This window comes from Tupaia chinensis, unplaced genomic scaffold (genome assembly GCF_000334495.1).
Source record: "Tupaia chinensis unplaced genomic scaffold, TupChi_1.0 Scaffold145916_1, whole genome shotgun sequence".
Taxonomy (NCBI): domain Eukaryota; kingdom Metazoa; phylum Chordata; class Mammalia; order Scandentia; family Tupaiidae; genus Tupaia; species Tupaia belangeri.
The window spans coordinates 564,702-591,208 of NW_006205774.1; the positions used below are offsets into that span (position 1 = coordinate 564,702).

At 38.5% G+C, this 26,507-nt stretch overlaps 1 pseudogene; it reads right to left on the minus strand.

Moving 5' to 3' along the window:
• Positions 1–26,507, minus strand: part of LOC114006185 (nucleolin-like) — a 33,696-nt pseudogene that overhangs the window by 4,583 nt on the left and 2,606 nt on the right.

A 26,507-nucleotide genomic window follows, 5' to 3' on the forward strand; every position in this document is an offset into this window, starting at 1 on the left:
ATAACCATTACATCATCTGCTGGTCCCAGTCAATTATGTTCTTAAACACTGCTATACAACTTTATAAAACATATTATTTTAAGATTCTTTAGAGAATAATTCTCAAAGATGGAACTCCCAAATTGTTTAATAGCAAAAACAAAAAAGAGTAAATATTATTGCTTTATGGTGTTTCTGTACTCTTCTTTGCCACATCAAGCACACACATACACGTTTTGGAAGATCCTTGGATCAGTCTGCATTGGCGAAATCAGTGACGACTACTACCTATGTGTAATTATTATCAGTGCCTCCTCAGTGAGCACTTAAGTGATTAGAAATCCCTCAAGCAATGAATGATCAGACACACTTGAATAACAAAAACGGAGATGAAAAAAACAGAAGCAAATGCTTTCTTGATGAATAAAAGTTGCAAATAGCTGTTTGTGCCTCAGCAACACAGCAAGATAAAAGCCAATAATTTGAAATCCATTCAAAATCATACAAGAGAAAGGAAGGTTTAGAGGTTTCCAGGAATGAGAAATTACTACAGTCTTGCCTCGCTGTGAGGTTCTCTTAATCCCATGTGTTCACCAATGTTTACTCAATATGAGAACTTTGGGGTGAGTAGTGGCCATGATTAAGGCTGGAGCAGAATCAGATTATTTGTCCCTCCCTGTCTGAAATGTTGGAATCTTTTATTTTTAAAAAAATCTTCACAGATGCAATGCATTATGCAAATTAATCTTCCAGTGAGGATAATCAGGACAGTTGTTAAAGCATTTGGGTCTTTTGCACAGCATAGAAGAAGCCTGGCTTTTCAAATGCAAGTTTTTCTTACAAATTTAACCTTAATCTTTGCAGAGTCTCTTTGAGGTAGGTCTGTATCAAATTTATGATATGACAGTTGCCAAAAGACACAGAGATTAAGGACTCATGATAACACAGAGGCACTGGAAGCCAAAATGAGTTTGGAAATAAAGAATTAAAGAAATAGAGAATCTCTGACCTCTACTTTGGACAGTATTTCAGGAAATTGGATCAAAAATTGGAAGGGATGTTATTATTTAAAATTCAAGAAAGTCTGATTCCCATCTACATTCAGAATTTTACCTGGAATGCATTTCCTCATTTTCCATTTTGCAAAATTATAGTTGAGCCCAGAGGCAAAAACTTTCACAAGACAATCCTCATGATCATTTTGACCTGAGTGGAGACACGACCTAAGATTCCACATGGAGGCCAATTTTGTAAGAATTTCCACTGGTCTGTAGACTGTAATAATTGGGTTATTTGGATAAGATTTGGCAAAGCATCTAGTAGATTAACTGAATGAGGTTTCTGGAGCTTTGCCATTTTGGAGCTATCCATTATGTTCTTTGTTCTGCCTCATTATAAAATGAGCTATTGAAATTCGTTGGTTTATTGGTATGTCAGGTTTTTTTTTTTTTCTTTTCTATTCTTTATATATGAGCCCTTAATTTGGTTGAAAGCAAGCTCTTCAGTCTAAGTGGATAACAAAATATTGCTCTGAAGAGGAGGAAATAGATGATAAAATCTGTTACCAATTTTCTTCAATAGTTTGGAGGAATTTTTTCCATCCTGTGTGTGTGTGTGTGTTTAAGACGCTGTTAAGGTCATAGTTACTTTTTCTTTTCTTTTTTTTTTTTTTGTTTGAATAGAAACTCATTCTCTTTAATGTCACCTGAGATTTTAAAATGTATTATTGAACTGCCCCGTTCAGGAATGCGGTTGCCTGTTTTACTGAATGGATATATGTATGACCTGATGGTAAAAGAATGCTATTCAAAAACGTTTCCTCTGTCTGTTTGTTTCTTGGATCAGTTACTGTTCACATAAATCTGGAAAGAAGCCAAAATATGTAAACAAACGAAGAGTTTGGAGGATTTCAGTGGGAATATCCACAAGTTCTGCCATAACTCAGGAATTGGTGATAAATGTATGCTATAATAAGATAGTGGGAAACAACTATAGGCCAGTTATTCTTGGCTCTAGTTTGGGATCTTGATGCACAAGAAAAATTTTTAGTTAATTTTAGAGTTAGGCCTAGCACAGCTCTTCCCAAACCTATATAGTTTGCCTAAGCAGAATCTCATTTTTATTTCGCTAATTGTTAGCCATTGTTTAATATCAACTCTTCAGCTCTGTAGCCACTGTCCTATATTAGCACACTAAATACTTATAATATGAACATTATCATTAATAATGAATGATTCTCTTTATATAGCTGCATAAGTCAGTAAATACTATAAAAGATTGTTCAAAAGATGTTATTTTTTCCCTGGAGCTTTTTTTGATAAATATTTTTCTTAGAACTGTCAATCTCAGTATAAGGACTGACATTTGTTGATAGGGATAAGGAGTAATGTGGCATTCTCTGTCTTTTCATTACCCAAAGCCCAGAGTTCAAACTTAAATGTAATACTTCCACTTAAGAGAGACAACCCACGGGGCCAGCAGGTGGTATGGTGGCTAAGGAGCTGGACTCCCACATGGGGGACCCCAGTTTAGGTCTCAGACCCAGTGGTTTGAGACTTGTGCCAGGCACATGTGTGTACGTACCCAAAACCCTAAGAGAAGAATGGAGGAGAAGTGATTACATCGTAGCCATCACCCCAGGGAATGATTTCTTGCTTTCTATCTGTCTCCCTGGTGAGTGCATGTATTATAAAGAAAAAAAATATCTTAAAAAAAAAAAAAAAAAAGACAAACTGGGGACCAGAAGATGGTGTAATGGCTACATTGCTGGACTTCCAAGTAGTTGATCATGGTTCTAGTTCTGAACCCAGTAGCTTAAAACTCATGCCAGGCATGTGTGCATGTGTACACAAAATCCCAAGAGGAGAATGGAGGAGAAGGGATTGCAGCATGACCACCGCCCCTGGGGGTGATTTCTTGCTTTCTGTCTCTCCCTCTGTCTCTCTGGCAAGCACATAGGCCTTATAGCAAAAATCTCTCAAAACAAAACAAACAAAAAAGACAACCCAAAAGTTCAATAATATTTTCATTAATTTCTGTGTTTGTGTGTGCAGAGAGAAAGAGAAAAAATATTTTTTATGTGACTTGTTTTCTTGGAAGAGTTTTAAAATAATTGCAGCATGGGACCAGCAGTTAGCATAATGGCTGTATCGCTGGACTCCCATGTAGTCGACTGTGGTTCAAGTCCCAGACCCGGTGGCTTAAAACTCGTCAGATGCATGTGCATGCATACCCAAGATCCCAAGAGAAGAATGGAGGAAAAGGAATTGCAGCGTGGCCATCCCCCCTGGGAGGGTGATTTCTTGCATTCTGTTTCTCTGTCTCTCTCTGTCTGGCGAGTGCACGCACCCTATTGCAAAAAACTTCTCAAACAAAAAAAAAACAACATTGTGGCATGATTTTGGTTTTGTTTTACGTATATAAGAAGAAATTCTAGAGACAAAATGTTACTGATTTAGCAAAATGGGAAAATAAATGTGCATATGTAAACATAATATATATTTATATCTAATAGTTATATCTACACAATAATGGCAAAACAGATTGGACATTTTTAAAGTGATTTATCTTTTATGTTGGCCTCACCAGACTGTGACATAAAAATGAGAATACATTCCAATTTGTTTTTGGGGTTTTCTTTAATCCAAATCATAAACCTGGGAGATTTTTGTGAGAAACTAAGCTGACTCATGGTAAACTCCAAGCAATTTCATGAATGCTCTAGCATAAGTCCCCTCCGTTTTTCATACCCTTCAGTTTTCATATTGTTACCGTGTCGTTACTCTTGTTGCTAATGATCCTCAAGAGAAAATCACTCTGCCAAACACTGCCATCCTGTCTTAACTGTTCCTGTGGGTCTCACGAGAGGAGGGACTGATCTTGCATCCAGTATATTTCAGCTGTTCTTCCAGTTCAGAGAGCTTGATTTCAGATGCATGAGCTAGAAGGAGACAGAGACCAGACTCCACCACTACAGGAGATATACTGTATTAATGCTACGAGGTACTGGGCTGGATGATTTCCGTGTAGCGTTTCATCTCTTGGATAATATATATTCTACTGTTAACCTAGAATGCAATCATTACATAACATAGGCTATTTCTTTTGATAATTTAACTTCTTAGTCTCTTATAGTGATGATCTGTGATTCTTTTTAAAAGGCAAACACTTAAATGGATAGAAGTTTAATAACGTTCTTATACACAAGAAAGGGAAAAGCACAGAAAGGAAGGAAATCTGTTGTCTAATTATACATGAGTGGCCACTTAGCACCTGCCCAATGAGTACTCTTGCAAAATACGTGAAGTCCCGGGGTAACTGGCATTTTTATCAGGCTCTTTAAACAGTCCATCTCTTTAGAAGTTTACTTTTTAAAAAAATCCTATCTCAACATATACAGAGAATTCAAACAAACTCTTAGAATCCTTTTTAGATATCTGCTGCTTTAGTGGAGGCTAAGCTCCATCTGGTGGTAGAATTCATTTATGTGTTTGGACTTGGACATGCATTGGGGATGCATTGAGACCTCTTCAGCAGTAAACAAAGTCTGTATATAGATACATACATGTATACCCTATATATGTAAGTGTATGCGTGTGTGTGTGTGTTTCAGGTATGCTTTGTCAAGTATGTAAAATATGCTTGTTTTATTGATATTGGCATTTAAGACACAGTGCTCAGCATTTATTTATTACAACGTTTTACAATATTCAAGCTCTCCATGACCAGAATGACCATTACAATGATAATCATGGGCCAAATCTTTCCTCTTGCTTCTGTCACATTTCAACATTATTTTCTGAAAGGATTTGATTTAGGCTTTGGTAGTAAAGGCAGTATATTTAAAGGCCTCCATGATTAGTATAAATATTTAAAATTAAAATAGAGAGATGTTTGCAAATATAACTCAAATCATAATGCTCCTAGCCCAACTTTTTACTTAATATACCAGTATGCCTTTTCAATTCACAAGCATATGTGAGCATTACTATGTATATCCCTTACATTGAGTGACATAATTTTGTAGCTTTTAGTTTTGTGAGGACTAGAAAACTGATCAGAGTTTGCATCCTTGAAGCCTCCAGCTAGATTTAGCCCACAAATCTGTTTTGTCTTAATGACATTAAAAAGGAAACAAAGTCTGTATATAGATACATACATGTATACCCTATATATGTAAGTGTATGCGTGTGTGTGTGTGTTTCAGGTATGCTTTGTCAAGTATGTAAAATATGCTTGTTTTATTGATATTGGCATTTAAGACACAGTGCTCAGCATTTATTTATTACAACGTTTTACAATATTCAAGCTCTCCATGACCAGAATGACCATTACAATGATAATCATGGGCCAAATCTTTCCTCTTGCTTCTGTCACATTTCAACATTATTTTCTGAAAGGATTTGATTTAGGCTTTGGTAGTAAAGGCAGTATATTTAAAGGCCTCCATGATTAGTATAAATATTTAAAATTAAAATAGAGAGATGTTTGCAAATATAACTCAAATCATAATGCTCCTAGCCCAACTTTTTACTTAATATACCAGTATGCCTTTTCAATTCACAAGCATATGTGAGCATTACTATGTATATCCCTTACATTGAGTGACATAATTTTGTAGCTTTTAGTTTTGTGAGGACTAGAAAACTGATCAGAGTTTGCATCCTTGAAGCCTCCAGCTAGATTTAGCCCACAAATCTGTTTTGTCTTAATGACATTAAAAATATAAAATAATTGCCTACATTTGAAAATTGGGCAATTTCATTATAAAGGTGCAGCTATCTAGCAATGAGAGACCTTTTTATTAGAAAGCACGTGATCCAAATATGAGGCATAGCTACCACTCTTTAGAATGCATACAAACTCTAATTTTCCATAGGCCCCATTACTCCTTAGTGCAACACACTCTTCTCCCTCACTCCTTTACCCTTACTAATATTTATGACCACTGTAATTCCTTTGTGATGCCTGTCTGAGAAATTTATGCTTTAGCCAAAGAGAAAAATGAAAAAGGAGTTAATAACCATCAATATGAAAAGAACATCACAAACCAAAGAAAGAAAGTTACTCTCTCTCTAATTTTACAAACTGGTGAAAATAGGTGTACTTCACATGGTACAATATTGAAGTTTGTAAAGAAAGATGTTTCCTAATTACTGGTAATGCAAATTTGAAAGGTTTGATTGCCTTTAAAATACCAGCCCCAAGGGACCAGCAGTTGGTGTAATGGCTAAGTCACTGGACTCCCATGTGGTTGACCGCTGTTTGAGTCCCGGACCTGGTGGCTTAAACTAATGCCAGGCATGTGTGCATGTGTGCCCAAGATCCCGAGAGGAGAATGCAGGAGAAGGGATTGTGGTGTGACCATCTCCTTGGGGGGTGATTTCTCACTTTTGTCTCTCTGTCTCTGTCTCTGTCTCTCTGGCGAGCACACATGCCCTATATCATAAACCTCTCCAAAATTAAAAAAAAAATAAAAATACCAGCCCCTAGGCTGGGAAACATCTGAAGTTATTTTATTCACGTTTATATGGTTTTAGTTTTTAATGGTTGATCGTCAAATTCAATCATTTATATAATGGAAGAAATTGGCCTTCAGACAGAATGACTTTGACAAAGACAAACTTTCTCAGCTAAAGTGTAGAACTCAAATATGCCCCCACAGAAATATTTTTTGCTTTCTCTATCCTCTCAAATCACCTCCTACACAATTATTAATAATACTACTAAGCCAATGTTGCTCAGTCTTCTTAATTCAGTCCCTCTGATGAAGATGAATATTCCGTGCTACATCCCTTTTTAAATTTGCATTTTGTATCTCCCTTCAAAGGAGCAGCCTCCTCCGTGATTACTAATTACTGTTTCACAACCTGATCGGTTTGGTAGGCGGCATAGTTCCCTCCCAAAGATGTCTACATTTTAATCCCCATAACCTGTGAAAACATTATCCAACACTACAAAGGAGAATTAAGATTAAAGATGAAAAGCAGCATGTTAATCAGACAATTTAAAAACTGGATTGTTGGGTAAGTCATGACATATTTTTCTGTTTCAATGTAAAAATGTGTCATGACTTTTTCTATGACCCAGTAGGTCCACCTAGATTAAGTGTGTGGATCCAGTAGTCACAAGGATTCTTAAAAGTGGAAACAGACTAGTCAAAGGGAAGTGTGAGTATGGAGGAATTAGCAGAGAAACACAACATCGCGGGCATTGAAAATAAGAAACGGAGCTTGTGGTATGGTGTTTAAGGATCCTGGATAGCATATGGTCAACTATGTTGTTCAAGTCCTGCATCCGGCAGCTTGAGAAATGCACGGGGGGCATGTGTGTGCATATCCAAAAGACGAAGAGGTGAGTGAAATGGAGGAGAATGAGCAGCAGTGTGACCATTTCCCATAGGCGGGTACTTTCTCACTTTCCCTCTTTCTCTGTCTCACTGTTTCTCTCAAGTGAGTACACATCCTCTAGCAGATTTTAATTAACTTTTTAAAAGAGAACAAGAAGTAGCCATAAACTAAGAAATTTAGATGTCCTTTAGAAGCTTGGGAGAAAAAAAGTACTAAGAAAGCAATTGATTAAAAATGAAGTCCTGCTGGGAACCAGCAGTTAGCGTAACGGCTATGTCGCTGGACTCCCATGTAGTAGACTGCGGTTCACATCCCGGACCTGGTGGCTTAAAACTCATGCCGGGCGCGTGTGCATGCGTGCCCAAGATCCCAAGAGGAGAATGGAGGAGAAGGGATTTGCGGCGTGGCCATCCCCCCTGGGGGGGTGATTTCTCACTTTCTGTCTCTCTGTCTCTCTCTGTCTGGCGAGCGCACGCGCCCTATAGTGAAAAATCTCTCCAAAAAAAAAAAAAAAAAATGAAGTCCTGTTGACATCTTGATTTTAGCCTAGTGAGATCCATGTTGAAATTCTATCATACATAACTGTAAGATAATAAATTTTTAATTGTTTCAAGCCATCAAGTTTGTGGTAATTTGTTACAACACTAATGCAAAATTAATATGTTAGCAAAAAGCTTTTAGTTCAAATTGGCTCTCTCTGAAGTTATAAAAACGGTTTTCCAAAATACAAAATTTTAGCACTAGACAATTTTTAGGACAATGCAAGCTTCCCGTCACTTCCCTTCCCTTGAGAATTACTATTCTCATCCATCTCTACCCATACTGAGCCGGGAAAGAAATGTGACTAAAGAACTGTGCTCCTACACCGTGGCGGGGAGGCTGGAGCTGGCAAATCAAAGATATTTGGTAAAAGCTAATAATAAGTAAGAAGTGTTAGAACTCAAACTTTGTAGTTCCTCAAGATCCCAATCATTTCAGAATAGAATATTTAAATTAAAAAAATAACATAGGGATATAGTCTCAAAATAGTAATGGTGACTCTGCCCACAGTTTATCCAGAATGTATGGAAAGGCCTTGTCAGTGGTGCATTAGACAGAAGGAAAGATACCTGGGTTCAGGTTCAACCTTTATAATTTGCTTTTTAAAGAAAAGTGGGATGGATTGACGAGTACCGTCTACCTGTAGTGGGAAACTAGGAGTTAAATGTGAAAGTTTAGATAACAGATTATTGAGAATTTATAAGTAGAAATGAAATTACATGCACATCAATTATTTTTTCTTCTTTTTTTATTGCCACAAGGTGTGTGTGCTCAGCCTTCAAGTATTTTGATGTAAACACATTGCATTTTTCACTTCAATTTGGGAAAGCTATTTTTATAGTAAAAGGGAAATCTGATACTCTTTCAGGTTTACTATTGAAACAGTGCTTAGAAAATAAAAGCATAAAAGTCATGTAACCCTTTATGCCTCAGCAGACGACCTTCTCAAGAATGGTGAGTGTGTTTTCATTATGATCACTTCCGCAGTTGTTTCCTTCCCTGAGGTAGATGAGGTTAAGGACATTTTTTTTTCTGTTTTTTTTTTTTTTTTTTTTTTAAGATTTTTACTATGAGGCACAGGTGCTCGCTGAAGAGACTGAGAGACAGAAAGTAAAAAATCACCCTGCAGAGGGGATGATCATGTGGCAATCCCTTGTCCATCATTCTCCTCTTGGGATTTTAGACATGTATGCACACTTGCCTGTTGTAAGTTTCAAGCTGCCAGGTCCAGGACTTGAACCAAAGTCAGCCATGTGAGAGTCCAGCACCTTAACCACTATGCCACCTGTTGTCCTCTCTGTTGCTTTTAAATAGCAACAGAGCTAAGAAAATGATGCTTTTAGTTTTTTTTTTTCATGAGATTGTGGCACTGTATGATTTCTAAGACTCTAGTCTACATGGTACCAGTAATGGAGAGTTGACTATTAAGTATGAGTGAGGGGACAGTGCCGTGCAGTTACACATACTATTTAAAAGTTTATTTCTTCTTCTATGAGCAAGAGAGACAGAATTCTTTTTTTTTTTTTTTTAGAGAGAGAGATTTTTGCTATAGGGCGTGTGTGCTCACCAGACAGACAGGAAGGGGGAAATCACCCCCCAGGGGAATGGGCATGTCACCATCCCTTCTCCTCCATTCTCTTCTCCAGATTTTAAGCATGCACATGTACCAGTTTTAAGATGCTGGAACCGGGACTCAAACCATCAAACCATGGTTGACTACATGGGAGTCCGGCAACGTAATCATATGCCATCTCCTGGTCCCAAGAGACAGAGACAGAACTTTTTTGTTTTCTTTTGGAGAGGTTTTTGCTATAGGGTGCCGCTATCCCATCTCCTATTCTCCTCTTGGGATCTTGGGCACACACGCGCATGCGCCTGGCGTGAGTTTAAGCCACCGGGTCTGGGACTCCAACCACTGTCGACTACATGGGAGTCCAGTGACATAGCCGTTATGCTAACTGCTGGTCCCAAGAGACAGAACTTCTAACAGAGTCTTGATACTATGATCCATCCCCAGCTGCAGCCAACTCCAGAACACGGACATGCATGTGTCTATGTACTCAGGTGCTTCCTTGACCGGAATGAAGAACGTTCGCCTATGAGTCAGCCTTGCAAATCCCTCCATTTTATCACTGTGCCACAGTGTCAGCCCTGAAAAGTCAGCCAACCATAAGGTCCTCTGTTTTTCTTTCTTTCTTTCTTTTTTTTTTGGAGAGGTTTTTGCTATAGGGCACGTGTGCTTGACAAAGAGATAGAGAGATACAGTGAGACAGAAAGCGAGAAATCACCCCCCATGGGAGATGGCCACGCTGCAATCCCTTCTCCTCCATTCTCCTCTCAGAATCTTGGCCACGCACGCCTATGCGCTCAGTGTGAGTTTTAAGCCACCAGGTCTGGGACTCGAACTGCAGTTGACTATGTGGGAGTCCAGTTACATAGCCATTATGCTAACTGCTGGTTCCAAGGCACTCTGTTTTTCTTCTTTAGAGACAGGGTCTCTCTCTATTACCCAGTTGGCCTCCAACTCTCAATTCTCTTTCTTCAGCCTCCCAAGTCCCTGGGACTACTGGTTGGGGCTACCACACCCAGCTAATGCAGTTACACATATTCAAGGAGCATAGAAGACAAGCCTCCAGACTGAGACACTCATATAAGTAGACTTCACAGTAGACTATTCCTCGGAATATGCTGGATTTACATGAGGGCTAAGGATTCCAACCGTCAGGACATTTAAATAATAACATTGGCTAAATGGGTCAATAAATGGTTACACCATAAAAATAAATAAATAGATTGTTCTTAATAAAGAAAAATGCACTCCTTTTTAAAATTTTTTTTTTGAGAGGTTTTTGCCATAAGGTGCATGTGCTCACCAGAAAGACAGAGACAGAGAGACAGAGAGACAGATAGACAGAAAGCGAGAAATCACCCCCCAGGGGGGATGGCCATGCCGCAATCCCTTCTCCTCCATTCTCCTCTCGGGATCTTGGGCATACACGCACACGTGCCCGGTGTGAGTTTAAGCCACCAGGTCTGGGACTCAAACTACGGTCGGCTACATGGGAGTTCAGTGACATGGCCATTATGCCAACTGCTGGTCCTCAAAAAAATGCACTCTCTAATTTCTTACCATTATGAACCAGTGAATCTCTACAACCCTCTCCCCTATAGTTGCCCCTATGATTTCTTTCACTTAACTAGATTTCTTAATACATTAGTTCATGATTTTTAATTAGCACAATGTATGTATTTAAGGAGTACAGTGTGATTTATGGGATTCAGTACATGAACACAATGCAGAATGATCAGATAAGGGAAATTAACATATACTTCCCCTCAAACACTTACCATTACTTTGTGTTGTTAGCATTTAAAATCTGTCTCCAGCTCTCTTGAAATGTATAGCAAATTATTAACTATAGCCATGCAACTGTATTATGCAACAGTAGAAAATTTATCTATTTATGTAGTGATAGCCATTCTAAAGGTGAGGTGGTATCTCATAATGATTTTGATTTGCATTTCACTGATGATTACTGAGGCTGAGCATTTTTTTTTTTTTACAGATATTGGCCATTTGCATATCTTTATTTGTTGAGAAATGTTCATTCACATCTTTTGCCCATTTTTTAATCGGAATATTTATTTTCTTAACTAGTTTATTTGATCAGCTCCATGGTCTATTGGTTGAAGGAACCAGATCTCACATGGCTGACCATGTGTTTTGTGGTCCCGGCAGCTTGAGAAACATGCTGGGTACTTAGGCATACATGCCCCCAATTCCGACAGTGTGGAGACATGGAGGAGAAGGAATTGGAGGATGACCATGCTACTTTGTGAAGTAGTTTTCCCCTCTCTCTCTCTGTTTGTCTCTCTCTGGTGAGTGAGTGCATCCTCTGACAAATAAAAAATAAATGTGAAGTTTATTTATTTCTTCCATGAGACAAGGAAATGAGTACCTCTAACATGGTCTTTATGTCACAGTCCACGCCCAATTTCAACCTGGATCATGAGTACACATGTTCACCCAGCATGCCCCGGGAAGATCTGGAATGTGCACCCAAGTCCCATGTGGGTCTAGTTGGATTACTACAGTGCTGCCATCTGAGCCAAGATTATTTGTTTGTTTGTGTTTTGCTGCTAAGTTGCTTGAGTTCTTTGTATATTCTGATTATTAAACCCTTGTCAGATAAATCATTTGCAAATATTCTCTCCTATTTCATAGCTTTGTCTCTTCATTTTGTGTATTGTTTCAACTTTTCTGTGCCAAAGATTGTTGGCTTGAGAGAATCTGATTTGTTTTTGTTTCATTTCCAACAATCTGGGGGGTCTTAATTAAAAATAAAAAAATCTTTGTTCAGACTGATGTCTTGAGTCATTTTATCTACGTTTTATTTTAATATATTTTTTTAAATTTTGTGTCTCAAATTTAAGTCTTTGATCCATTTTGATTGATTTGGTATATGGTGAGAGTTAGGAATCTAGGTTTTTGTATGTGGTTCGAGTTAGGGGTCTAGTTTTAATTTTTTGGCCAATAGATATCTATTTTCCCAGCACCATTTATTGAAGAAACTTTTTCCCCAATGAATGTTGCTGGTGTTTTGTCAAAACAGGTTGGCTATATGTATGTGAACTCATTTTTGGATTCTCTATCTTTTCCACTGGTACCGGTACCGATTTTTATAACAGTATCATGTTGCTCTGCTTTCTGTTGCTTTGTAGTATATTTTGAACCTGGCAATATGGTGCCTCTGCCTTTATTCTTTTTGCTTAGGATCGTTTTGGTTATTCAGGTCTTGTAGTTCCATACACATTTTATGACTTTTTTTTATATTTCTGTGAGGAATGCTGCTGATATGTTTTTTTTTAACTTTTTTTTTTCTTTTTTGGAGAGGTTTTTGCTATAGGGCGCATGCACTCACCAGAAAGACAGAGAGAGACAGGGAGACAGAAAGCGAGAAATCACCTCCCTAAGGGGGATGGTCATGCTGCAATCCCTTCTCCTCCATTCTCCTCTTGGGATCTTGGGGCATGTACGCACACGTGTCTGGTGTGAGTTTAAGCCACTTGGTCTGGGACTCAAATCATGATCGGCTACATGGGAGTCCAGCGACATAACCATTACACTAATTGCTGGTCCCATTGCTGATATTTCGATAGGTATTACATTAAATCTCAAGACCATAAAGTATCAACCTGACAGTAAAATCTACTGATTTTTCCTTTATGCTATTCTCTGGAAGCACAACATATATTCATCTTGTTATTCGAGTCATTAAGCATAACAACTTATATGTAGTAGTTGTTTAATATATGGGTGAATAAATTAATAAATGGATACATTCAGGCTTTTACTTCACTGCAGTTTTTCTAGCTTAGCTAAATGAATCATTTAAAACTAGTGTTTTAGCTGGTCTGAGTTTTATCCTGGGCTTCTTGGAGTATAATGTCCCTGAACTCAGAGTAGTTCTAGAATCTAAGGAAAGCATTTTACGATATGGCTTCTAAATGTTAGCCAACTGTGTAATGTAGTGCTCACTCAAAAACAACCAAATTCTACACAGAAGGGAAATCTAAGTAAGAAATGTTAGTCTTCAAATGTCAGTTCCTAAGGACTTTGTTAAGGTTTATGCACGCTTTTCCCATGGTGAGTGATATTTTACTCTACTTCTTTATACTTCCGTCCCTCTTGTCCTTGTGGAAGATATTTCTTTAGTCTCTGTTGCTATAAATTTTGTATTTCAATACCTGTACAGAAATTAGCTAGGGATTTTCCTAATACACTTCTTATCGAGCAACATCCCTGAAAATTCAGTTTGTGCAGGTTTTATTTATTTATTTATTTATTTATTTATTTATTTATTTATTGAGAGGTTTTCGCTATAGGGCGCGTGCGCTCGCCAGACAGAGAGAGACATAGAGACAGAAAGCGAGAAATCACCCCCCAGCGGGGATGGTCATGCCCCAATCCCTTCTCCTCCATTCTCCTCTCGGGATCTTGGGCACGCACGCACACGCGCCCGGCATGAGTTTTAAGCCACCGGGTCCGGGACGCGAACCGTGGTCGACTACGTGGGAGTCCAGCGACATAGCCATTACGCTAACTGCTGGTTCCCGGTTGTGCAGGTTTATAAAAATTACAAGTGAATGTTGCAGGTTATATCCAAGGCCATTCTTTGGAAAACGTCTTTGATTGCTTGGTGTGCTTATAGAGTTGTGCAAACTTCAACACGTGCCTAAGCAATCTAATCTACGAAGAAATTTGTTATCAGCTAGTTGGTTGTGTCTCAGTACTTCTCAGTGTCACACATGCCCCATCTGGCAATTATGTAAAGATTTTACAAAGTAATACATGTAGGCCCAACTGTAGTAGCATACAGTACCACTGCTCGGAAGGCTGGAGGCCACGTGAGAGGCCAACTTGAACATTCTGGGTGCTATGGTGTGCACCTATAATCCTAAATAATTGGACTCTTGGGGCAGGAGAATCATGACACGGTGAGATTCTCTCAAAAATGCCTACCTCTGGGGCTATCAGGTGTCACGGTGATTAAGGCACTAGATCCCACAAGGCCAGCTGCGTGGTTCAGAAACCCTGACCCAGCATCCTGAAAGACACACGGGGTAGGTGTGTGCTCAAAATCCCAAGAAGGGAATGGAGGAAAAGGGATTGTAGCCTGGCCATCCCCCCAGGAGGTGATTTCTCACTTTCTCTCTGTCTCTGTCTCTCTTCAGCAAGTGCATGTGCCCTATGGCAAAATAAAACAAACAAACAAACAAAATCCTGTCCCTGTCTCTCCTTTTCCTCTCTCTCTCTCTTATCTCTGTTTCCTTTTCTCAAATAAGAAAAGAGGGAACTTATCACGTGTATAAGGAGACCTAGGGCAGATAAAATTAGAATTATTGTTGAGAAGATCCTGAAATCCTCCTGTAGGGTAGGTAGTGTGCTATGGTGAAAGGCTAAACTTTTTTCTCCGTAGTATAGCAGATCTGGGTTGTCCCTAGACTAGCATTTATCTTTGGTGTCCCTGCTTCTTTCAAAATCTATATTTCATCCTCTGTTGAAAGTGCTTCACCTGCCAAGGGTTCTCACTATCAGACACTTCAGGGCCTGTCCTAAGCATCTACCTTTCCTGACACTCCACACGGAGGCACTTCTTTCGACAGCAGATAACCCAAAAAGCAAATTAAACTGTCATTTGGTAAAAATGAAAATTAGTAAGTTTTGGTAAACCCAAGCATTCAATTGTCCATTTTCGTCTAGAATGAGCAAGGCTTACACATCTACTCCACCAGAGATTCTGTGCTAGCTCAAGGGGGCAAAGGGCGGAAAGATTTTTCTTTTCTAGGAAAAGGGATTGTAGCCTGGCCATCCCCCCAGGAGGTGATTTCTCACTTTCTCTCTGTCTCTGTCTCTCTTCAGCAAGTGCATGTGCCCTATGGCAAAATAAAACAAACAAACAAACAAAATCCTGTCCCTGTCTCTCCTTTTCCTCTCTCTCTCTCTTATCTCTGTTTCCTTTTCTCAAATAAGAAAAGAGGGAACTTATCACGTGTATAAGGAGACCTAGGGCAGATAAAATTAGAATTATTGTTGAGAAGATCCTGAAATCCTCCTGTAGGGTAGGTAGTGTGCTATGGTGAAAGGCTAAACTTTTTTCTCCGTAGTATAGCAGATCTGGGTTGTCCCTAGACTAGCATTTATCTTTGGTGTCCCTGCTTCTTTCAAAATCTATATTTCATCCTCTGTTGAAAGTGCTTCACCTGCCAAGGGTTCTCACTATCAGACACTTCAGGGCCTGTCCTAAGCATCTACCTTTCCTGACACTCCACACGGAGGCACTTCTTTCGACAGCAGATAACCCAAAAAGCAAATTAAACTGTCATTTGGTAAAAATGAAAATTAGTAAGTTTTGGTAAACCCAAGCATTCAATTGTCCATTTTCGTCTAGAATGAGCAAGGCTTACACATCTACTCCACCAGAGATTCTGTGCTAGCTCAAGGGGGCAAAGGGCGGAAAGATTTTTCTTTTCTAAGGCATGTAACATAATGGTGGGAATTTCAATATGAAGCCTTTTCTTTTTCAACTTTATTGAGGTACAGTTGACAAATAAAAAGCTTATGTTTTCAAAATATAGAGTGTGCTGCTTAGGTATATGTACGCATTTGTGTATTGGTTCCTACAATCAGCTAATTAACATATAGTTACTTCACATACTTGCATGGATGTGTGTTTGTGGTCAGGAAACTTAGGATCTACTCTTTTTTAAGCAAATCTTAAGTATACATTTTTATTCTAGTTATACTGTCCCCAGAAATTTTTTTTTTCAGATTTTTGCCATAGAGTGTGCACGCTTGCTGGAGAGAGATGGAGAGAGACACAGAGAGGGGGGAAGTGAAACTCAACCCCCATAGGGGGAGATAGCCATGCCACAGTCCTTACTCTTCCAGTGTCCTCTTGGGATTTGGGGCATGCATACACGTGTGCCCGGCATGATTGTCAGGTTTCCGGGTCCAAAACTCGAACTACAGAATTGGCATGTGAGGTTTCTGGGTCCAAAACTCGAACTACAGAATTGGCATGTGGGATCCAGTGCCTTAACCACCATACCATTGGCTGGCCAAAACTTATTTATCTTTTAACTTCAGTTTGTACTGTTTGACCAACATTCTCCCCATTTCCCTCACCCCTTTACCTCCTGGTAACCACCATTCTACTCTCTGGGTTTTTTGTTTGTTTGTTTGTTTTGTTTTTTGAGAGGTTTTTGCTATAGGGCACGTGCACTCGCCAGAAAGACAGACAGACAAAAAGCAGGAGATCACCCCCCAAGGGGGATGGCCATGCCACAATACCTTCTCCTCCATTCTCCTCTCAAGATCTTAGGCACGCATGCACACGTGCCCTGCATGAGTTTAAGCCACTGGGTCCAGGACTCGAACTGCAATTGACTACATGTGAGTCCAGTGTCATAGCCATTACAACTGCTGCTCCACTCTACTCTCTGTTTTTGAGTGTAACTTTTTTACATTCCACATATAAGCGAGACCACGTAGTATTTGTTTTTCTAAGTCTGGCTTATTTCACTTAGCATAATATTCTCCAGGTTCAATTATGTTGTTACAAATGGCAGAACTTACTTCTTTCAAGACTGAATACTATTGTGTGCATACATGCATATACACATACATATCTGAACATAAATACATGTTAGGGGTCATCAAAAGTGCATGGAAATGAATGTTATAGAAACTACATAGATTTCAAAATTGTTTTGCACCAAAACAAATTAATATTTTAATTCGACTTTCCATGAACCTTTTGAAGTCCCCATATATAGCTCTATATTCATTATCCATTTAACTATCACTGGACACATATTTTGTTTTCATATCTATTTTTTTTTTTTTTTAGAGAGAGATTTTTGCTATGGAGCACGTGCACTTTCAGGAGATAGAGAGAGACAGAAAGTGAGAAATTACCTCCCAGGGAGGATGTCCAGGCTGTGATTTCTCTCCATTCTCCTCTCTGGAGTTTTTTTTTTTTTTCTTTTTTTGAAGAGGTTTTTGCTATAGGGCGTGTGTGCTTGCCAGAAAACAGAGAGAGACAGAGAGACAGAAAGCGAGAAATCACCCCCCCCAGGGGTGATGGCCACGCCGCAATTCCTTCTCTTCCATTCTCTCAGGATCTTGGGCACGCACGCACATGCGCCCGGCGTGAGTTTAAGCCGCCGAATCCAGGACTCGAACAACAGTCGACTACATGGGAGTCCAGAGACATAGCCATTGCACTAACTGCTGGTCCCCCTCTATGGATTTTGAGCATGCACACACACATGCCCAGTGTGAGGCCATGCCGGATGCAAACCATAGTAGACTATGTGAGAGTCCAGTGACATACCCATTATGCCATCTGCTGATCCCTGTTTTCATATCTTGATTAATGTGAATAAAGGTACAATAAACATGGAAGTGAAGATGTCTTTTCAAAATACATAGGGATTATAGTTTCTTGGACATATACCCAGAAGTGGAATTGCTGGATCAGGTTGTAGTTCTGATTTTAGTTTTTTGAGAACCCTCTGGTATAAACCCTTTCAGCTGAAAAAATGAATTTGACTGTCTGGTAGAAAAGGTACATCTTGGGGCCAGCAGATGTACATCTTGGGGCCAGGTGTACTGGTTATGTTGCTGGGCTCCCACATGGTCAACTGTTATTTGAGTCCTGGTATCAACAGATACTTTTAAATTTTTGTTCTTGTTAAATGCTTCTCCTATTTTGTTCTTGATCCCCTCCCTCTCACCCCACATTACCCACCCCTCCTATACTGTCTCTAGCATCCACAGAAAGAAACATTTTTTTTAAGAGAGATTTTTGTTATATGGCACGTGTGATCACCGGAGAGAGAGACACAGAAAGTGAGAAATCACTCCCAGGAGTGGTCATGCCACAATCCTTTTTTCATTCTCCTGTCTGGATTTTGGGCGTGCATGCTATGTACCTGGCATGAGTTTTAAGCGCCAGGAACAGGACTTGAACAGTGGTCAATTGCGTGAGAGTCCAGCAAAGTAACCATTCCGTCATCTCCTGGTTCAAAGAACATTTTTTAAAAATTCAAATTAAGGGACCAGCAGTTAGCATAATAGCTATGTCGCTGAATTCCCATGTAGTCGACCGCAAATCATGTCCTTGATCCGGTGGCTTAAACTCATGCCGGGCGTGTGTGTGTGCGTGCCCAAGATCCAGAGAGGAGAATGGAGGAGAAGGGATTGCAGTGTGGACATCCCCCGTGAGGGGATGATTTCTCACTTTCTGTCTCTCTGTCTCTCTGGCGAGCACACACTCCCTGTAGCAAAAACCTCTCAAAAAAAAAAAAATCAAATTAACAAACATTTAATGATTTAATGGACCTATTTATTCTCATAAACTATTTGCTACTGGATATGATACTGAGTTTTTGATGTGATGGGCAAAGGCATTATATAATGGCAAAGAAAATAGCCATTTTATGTTTGGAATTTCATGGATTATTAATAATACATTCTTATTTTGTTACGCCTGCCCAGAACAATATATTTTGTAAACGGCTTCTTCATGCCTTTCACTTGCTTAGTAGCTACTCTTATGTTGAAATTAGTTAAAAATGGATTTTATATAATTAATAAATTAAGAAATTAAGTTTTTAAAAATAAAAATAAATTTGAAATAATCACAGAGATGCTTTACTTTCCTTGATGAAAGATATATGCATTTCCCAGTTTCTTCAGGTGTGCACATTACAAAAATGGGAATTTAAATTTGGTATAAAGAGACATTCCTAGCAGTAGTCATCCAAAGAGAGAAACAGTAGCTTTCTTGAGAAGATGAAGTTTTGGTAAAGCATGAGTTCATTGACCTTAACTTCACTGCATACCAGAACTGAATGAGTACACAATTTTCAAGACTCATCCCATTCAGGATCATAAGAATCCTGAAGTGCAAGGATTTGCAGGGAGTTCCTTGAACTCGCCAGTTTAAAAATGCCCACTAGAGGGAGTATAACATCAGAAATAGTTCTCTTTATTTGTTGCCTTAGTTTTGTAAACTAGCCGGAAAGTAAGATTCAAGGGCAAATACCTAGAACTTACTTCATACTCTCTTTAATATCAGTCTCATAAAAACTAGGGTAGTATATAGTCCATAACATTAACATTAATATTTTAATTCTTATATGTGAAAGTTCAGAATTTAAAATCATTCTGTGGAAATGGAATCTAGATCAATTATTTACACCTAATGATATAAAAGATCTTGAAACGTGAGTATACTTCATCAAATTTTGTGAGGTCTGTTATTATTGCTGTATTATTACTAATATGTAGTTAAAATATTTGCCTCTTACTCTGTCACTTTCTTTATAGCTTTCCCAGACTTTTAAGGTAAACTATTTTACTGGGAAACTGTTTTGGTTATAGAGTATCGAAGTCAGATGTTTAATTATTAAATGAAAAATAAAATCTGCTATCTTCCACAGGGAGAATAAAAATAGGTATTTCTCAAAAGTGATAGGTATTTCTCAAAGGTAATAATCATTCCAGGATGGATGGTTTAAATTAAAAAATTTTGAAGTGATATTTTCCTTAAAAATTGCATGATTTTCTACTTTCTATAAATAGTTTTCAATAGCATAAAATCTGACATAGGTCTCCAAATTTTGTTTTTGATTGAACTTTTTTAATTTAAATATTTTGAGAAAAGCAAAACCAAATTTATATAATCTACTTATTTATACAATCTACTTTTAAATCATCAAGCAATAAAACATAAGTTTTATAAAAAAATTCTTACTACAGCCTCTTTATATGGTAAAATACATTTTAAATTTAAATTCATATATCTTTCATCAAGGACAATAAAGCATCTCTGTGATTATTTTAAATTTATTTTTATTTTTAAAAACTTAATTTCTGAATTTATTAACTATATAAAAGCCATTTTTAACTAATTTCCTGTTTAGCTACCCTACCTTTAGCAACAAGGACTACAAAAATGTTTTCCTTTGTATATACTTCACTAGAAAGGCTTTCCTCAATTTAAATGGAAATGTTTTCTTTCTCTTTTCTATTGCCATTACAAAAGAAAACGAAAAGGAAAGAAACCCTTTGTGGGAACAGCCTAAGTTTCTTGACTGTATTAATACCTTGCCCTTGTGATGTGGGACAGTGACTTGGGGTAGAGCTGTTGCCCCAATCTGCTCACTTCTTTCCTAACAGCCTACCTTTCTTTCTCCAAATGATACGTTATGTCTAGGTCGGCTCCTCCATTACTCCCATGTGCAAGAAAAACCTTAGCTCTAATCTACCTCAAAAACCAGGCTCTTTTCTCATATTTTTGTTTTATTTAGGTTTAGAAAAACTTAATATGAAATGAAAACATATGGATTATAAACACTCAAAAATATATAAACATTTATAAGGGATAAAAATTGAAATCAAACTTTTTCACTCTGTCTTTTAGACCTGGATGGCTGTCTGTGTAGTGGGAATCTTTCCAGTTATTTTCTGACACAGGCAGTCCTGTATGTATATACATTATCATACATAAATATTTTATTTATTTATTTATTTTTTAACAAAAAATGGAGTCATTTAAAATACTTTTTTTCAGGGATTTGCTTTTTCAACTAACAATGTATTTTTAAGATGTTTCTGTGTCACGATTTACAGAATTACTTCACTTTTTATAGTTGTACAAAGTCCTGCATTTTATTTTGATCCCTTATTGATAGACATTTAAATAGTTTCCAGTATTTTATTATAGTAAATAGTTCTGCAGTCCAGAAACTTGAATAGATGTCTTTAGGATCTTGTGCATTTCCTGTATTTTTATAAGTAAAATGCAATAGGTACTAAAGACATTGTAAACTTTTTATTTACTTTTCATTCATGATCTGTGTCCTCAAAGCTTTTAAGTTGTCTATGTTTTACATTATTTAGTGTCTCTGAAAGATATTTATTTTTATCAATAAAATACACACTGGTTGACAACAATAAGATTTGAAGACAAAAATTGCTAATTTCTGTGAGTGTTTCTTTACTAGAAAGTGAGGGAATAATTTGTCTTGATGATTCAGGTGAAAAGAATCTTCCATAAAAGGTTGGAGGACAGGGACCAGCAGTTAGCGTAATGGCTATGTCACTGGATTCCCATGTAGTCGACTGTGGTGGTTCACGCCCTGTAGCAAAAACCTCTAAAAAAAAAATGGGTGGAGGACAAAAATTCCCTCACTGAATTACAAGAGTCATTGTAACTTTATATTAAGTTGAGATTAGCATCAGATACTAATGTTTTTGTTGTTAATTCAAGGGGAAGCTTTGAGTGGTTAAGTCAAAATGTAATAGGCACATACTCTGGAGTGCTCTGTAGTAATTCAAAGCAATAAAAAACAAACTAGAGATAGCCAAAGTAACATGGATGCATGTTAAGAATACTCTGTTGAAGATTGAACAGAATTAGTCAATATATGTTGATTATTACTTTATAGATCAATGCACCTGGCATCAAATATACATAAACAATATTATATAAGAACTCATTGGAACTCAAGAATATCAAAATGTTAGCATAGTTCTAAAGGAGGAATTAGTGAATCAGTATGAAAGAAAATCAACAGAAAGTAAAACACAAATTTTATCATTTAGAAAGTACTCTCATGGTCTTTAGGATTCTAAAATGTCTTTCAGAATTAGTGGTTCATTTTCTATGAACACGTTCTAAACTGTCTTATTATTAGATTAAAATTTTTTTTAATGTGACATTTGTTCGAATGGGCAGAAAAGACCCAATGCTCATGTTCTTCGAATACAGTGATGAGAATTAGTGTCTAGTTACATCCCTGTGGCAGTGAATAATGATATATTTTGGAGACAAAGTTGGAATTACTTGTATTCTGGGTCCATCTAAGAAATTGCTTACGGTAGTTAAATTTCTGGAAAGATGAGAAGTATGTAATTGTATGAAAGCTTATTTAGAACATGATCTCAAAGTAAGGGAGGGAATAGCCCAGGTGACAACAAGTGGTTTGAACCTTTCTTCTAGGCTTTCTGAAGAGATATTCCAAGAGCTGGGAGCTGGGGCTGAGAGTGAGGAGAACTGTCCAACAGGAAGTCCCGGAGTGAACAACAAAAATCAACATGCACTTATGATGTACCAGGCAGCATTCTAAGCACATTGTACACGTTATCATTCAATCTTGACAGCAAAGCTATGAGGTCATAGATGAGGAAAATGAGCAACAGAAAAGGCAGTACTTTGGAAAAAAAAATCATTCTGTAAAGAATGGTGGAACTGGGTCTGAAATCTAGGAACCAGCTAAAGAGGCTTATACCATACTGCCTCTCTGAAGAGGCTGAAGGGACTTCAAAATAAGCAGTAGAACCTGTTTAATATGTTAGAGTCCAACGGACTTGCAGAGGTATTGTAGGACTAAATTCAAGAGTCTTCCGGCAAGGCCTGGAGAGCTGTGGGTGGTACTTCAGGGAAGGAGTAGGGAAAAATTCCAAGAGGTGCCTCTCTGGAGGCAGGAGGGAGCTGAGGCTCCTTCAGTCCGTAAGTAACATGGAGGTTTCAGTCCACTTCATTACAGGAGCCACGGAGTAGATTACAGGATAAAAATGTTGTTAGTGTTGAGGCAGCCAGATCAGAATCCTCAAACATGATACTCTTTGTTTCGGTAAGGTGGCAGCCCCTCTCTGTGTCTCCTTTCTGGGCAAATTAAAACAAACAAACATCATGAACCGGATGTTTAAATGTTTTTACACTTCGTAATTCTGTAAATTGTCTGTTTCTGGCCCCTTCTCCACACTCCCACTCCAGCTGAATGTCAGGCTGTTCTTCATTTCTGTTGATTTTTGAGAATGAAGAAAGTGCGATTTGAGTTTGTTTTCCTTAGCAAAGTGATAGCGAAAGAATATTTATAGTGTTGAAGAATTTTAATTTTCTCTCAGACATCTAGAATGTGTAGTAGTATATTTAACATCCTACTCTCCAGGATATCGCCCTTCTGCCCAGATAGTAAAATTGATCAGAATGTTTTGAGGTTAAATAAACTGTTGTAATAATCTGGCAGCAGCCTGCTGGTTGTGGTTTTCAAAAGCAATTACTCACTCTGGAATCAACTTTGAACTTAACATTTTAATTGAAATAGCTAATTGTAGGTTATTGCTCCTGATTTAGCATTTGATTTGGCAGATTAGGAAGTAAATGGACTTGTGGAGGTGGGGAGAGGAAGAGAAAGTAAGCAGACGCGTGACTGAGCTCCAATTCCTGTTTACATGTGAGAGTTCTCACACAGGGTGCATTGTGTGCTAGCTGGAGAATGCACTTGCACCAAAGTGTCTCTGAGGCAACCATCTCAGGCTGGACGGCACAATGTGTGCGCAAACACACAGGGCGCAGAAAGAGAGAGGCTACAAATGTTACTTTCCTTCTTTCTTTTTTTAAACAATTTTGTTTTGTTTTGTAGTTTGCATAGGACACGTGTACTCGCTAGAGAGAAACCGGGCAGGGCAGTGAGACATCACCTTCCCAGGCGGGATGGCCACACTGCAGTCCCTCTCTTCCTCTGTCCTCTTGGGATTCTAGACACACATACAAACACACACACACACACACACACACACACACACAAACACATCTCCAGCATAATTTTCATGTTGCCAGTCCAGGACTCAAATCACACAGTGGGCCATGTGGTATCCAGCTACCTTCACTGCCATGCCACTGGCTGGGCCCATGTATTAGTTTGTTAACTTTAATTTAAATCTCAAATTCCAGATAAGAACTCTCAGACATATTATCAGACCCTGATTATATGTCTGATCAGGAACTTAAAATCTTAGAGGTGCTAATAGGTAGACATGGCCATTCACTATTTTTTGGAAGTTTTTTTGCAATAGGCACATGCACTTTGCTGGAGAGAGAGATAGAGAGGGAAAGTGAAATATCATCCTCCAATGGCCATGCCACAATCTCTTCTCCTCCATTCTCCTCTTGGGATTTTGGGCATGCATGCACATGTGCCTGGCGTGGTTTCAAACAGCTGGATCCAGGATTCAAACTGTAGTCAACCATGTGGGAGTCCAGAGCCTTAACCACCATGTCAAAAAGCTGGTCCTGGCCATTCATTTTTATTTATTTTTTTAATTTTATTTTTTTTTAAGAGAGAGATTTTTGTTATAGGGTATGTATACTTGCCAGAGAGACAGAAAAACAGAAAGCAAGACATCACCCCCCGCCCCGGAAGGATGGGCACATGGTAATCCCTTTTTCTCCATTCTCCTCTCAGGATTTTGGACGTGCATACACATGTGCCTGGCGTGAGCTTTAAGCTGCCGGGTCCGGCACTCAAACATGGTCGACTACATGGAAGTCCAGTGAAGAAACCATTACTCCATTTTCTGGTTCCTAACTTTTCAATTAATTTTTTGAGAGGCTTTTGCCTTAGTGTGTGCACTCACCAGAGAAAGAGAGACAGAGACAGAGATAGAGACAGTAAGATGGAAAGTGATAAGTCACCCTCCAGGGAGGCGGCCATGCTACATTCTCTTCTCCTCCACCCTCTTCCTGGGATCTTCGGCATGCATGCATACATACCCAGCATCATTGTCAAGAGATTGAGTGCAGGACTCAAACTGCAGTCCAGTGACTTAACTGCGAGTGTGGATACTGATTGGAGAGACAGAGACAGAGAGACAGAAAGAGAAAAATTGCCCCTCCCCCAAGGGAAGACAGCCACAACACAATCTCCTCTTCTCCACTGTTCCCTCAGGATTTCGGGGAACACATGCACACGCACCTAGTGGTGAGTTTTAAGCTTCCAGATCTGGGACTCAAACCACAGTCAACCATGTGAGAGTCCAGTGTCTTAACCACCACACTTCCCACCAGCCTCCACTTTTATTTTTTTAAAGACAGGTCCTTGCTGTAGCAATCCTCTGTCTCAGCTTCCCGGCTGGGACTACAGGTGAGCTACCAAGCTCAGCTCCTTTTTAGAAAGGGTCCTACTATGTTGCCCAGGCCAGCCTCAAGCTCCAGATCTTACTGCTCCAGCTTCCAGAGTTGGACACACACCAGGACTTTTCTCTGAAACATCATATGACAAGTCTGCTAAAATTAAGCGAGATATAAGATTTGTTCATATGAGTGCTCAGAAGAATAAATCAAGTCTCTATTAGAATTAAATTCTGAGTGATTAGAAAGAAAACACAGCTACAGGCAAAATTTTCTTTAACTGACCATAGTATAGTTGTCAGAACCAGGCTGGGAAGTGAGAGGACTGTGTTTCTTCAGTTTTGTCTGCATAGAAAGCAAACCTAGTAGTCATGGGTTATGAAGCACAGAAAATACTCGCATTTTAGAATTTTAGAGGTATGTATCTGTGTGTGTGTATATATATATGTGTGTGTGTGTGTGTATATATATATATAATATATATATATATGTGTGTGTGTGTATATATATATATATATATATATATATATACACACACACACATATATATATATATTATATATAGCTCACAGGATGGACAGAGACAGAAAGAAAGAAATCACCCCCTCCTGGGTGTGTTGGCCACACCACAATCCCTTCTCCTCCGTTCTCCTCCTGGGATCTTAGGCACGCGTGCACAGGCACCAGGCATGAGTTTTAAGCTGCCTGGTCCGGGACTCAAACTGTGGTTGACTATGTGGGAGTCCAGTGATGTAACCATTATGCCATCTGTTGGTTCCAGTGCTATATATTTTTCAAATAAAAAATACATATATAGGGATGTAACTTTTTGGTACTAAAATCCATTGACTATGCAAGGGATTCCCTGTGAATCTGAACAAATCTTGATAGTCTAAATTAGGGCTGAAATGAGAGGCATGAATATGTGAATATATTAATATTACAAGATATATTAAATACTAGTTACGTATTGTTTGGAAATCCAATTTATCTTAGACTTTTCATGGAATACAAATTTGGCTCATCACAGTTCAGATATTTTCATTAACCTCATAAATACAATTAATGTCTATGCATCAGCTTTCTGATCTGCAAAACTGAGATAAATATTCTTCCCACACACTTTGTGCTAATAGCTTCACTGCTGAAC